This window comes from Ursus maritimus, unplaced genomic scaffold (assembly GCF_017311325.1).
Source record: "Ursus maritimus isolate PB19 unplaced genomic scaffold, ASM1731132v1 scaffold_32, whole genome shotgun sequence".
Classification (NCBI taxonomy): Eukaryota; Metazoa; Chordata; class Mammalia; order Carnivora; family Ursidae; genus Ursus; species Ursus maritimus.
In genome coordinates, this window is record NW_024425786.1 from 1,339,287 (window position 1) to 1,340,161 (window position 875).

Genomic DNA, 875 nt, shown 5'->3' on the forward strand with positions numbered 1-875 from the left:
GGACTCGCTGGGGGTTCCCTGCACCAGCGTGGGGAGAGGCAGAGGGGCCCCGTGGCAGGGTCCGGGCGGCGGCTCTGTGTCCTCGGACTCCAGCGGTCTGGGCAGCCCCGAGGTGGTTCCCCGCTGGCCCGAGAGCGCCCACAGGCAGGCAGGGGCCCTGCAGAGGGAGATGAATGCCTTGTTCGTTCAAAAGCTGGAGGAGATTAGGAGTAAATCCTCCGTGCTATCCACCGGTAAGACCAGACGCTCCTCCCCAGCGTCCTCTGTGCTGCCCCCGCGCCACCCCTTGGCATGGCCTGAGCCAGGAGTCCTCCCTGCCTTTCTGCGTCCAGAGCTGCTGTCTCCGTGTGCTTATCCTGGCTTCCCTTCCCGCTGCTCCGCTGGCTTGCCTGGGGGGTCCTCGTAGCCCCAGCACCCCCTCCCCAATCTGATGGTACCGACCCCCTAGGCCTCTTGCCCTCAAAGGCCCCCCTCCCCACAAGCCCCTAAGTGGACGGGGAAGTGAGAGCAGGTCTGACTCCAGGTGCTGTGCGTGTTGACGTTCGGCCTTTTTCGCTGGCCTGCCCTGCCCGCTCCTGACACCTTTCCTGAGGCCTGGGGGCTGCTTCCAGCCAGGGCCAGGCCGCAGGTGTTCTCAGTCCTCTGAGAAGTCTGCTGTGGGTCGGTGGTGCCCTGCAAGGCGGCCCCCGAGACCCCCGACGGTGCCCGGCCCCAGTGCTTGCAGGGAGTGGAGTAGATGGCGCCTGCCCCTCGGCCCTGGGCCTTCATTTCTGGCCTGAGCTGCGCTGAACAGCTTTTGCGAGGTTGTGTGACAGGCAACAGCCTGAGGGCACCTTGTCGGGGAGCCCTAGCCTGCTGGCGGGGGGGGGGGGGGG

At 67.1% G+C, this 875-nt stretch overlaps 1 protein-coding gene across 1 annotated transcript in view; it reads left to right on the forward strand.

Moving 5' to 3' along the window:
- Positions 1–875, forward strand: part of PLCH2 (phospholipase C eta 2) — a 33,788-nt gene that overhangs the window by 31,223 nt on the left and 1,690 nt on the right. The gene's annotated exons all lie outside the window — the stretch shown is intronic.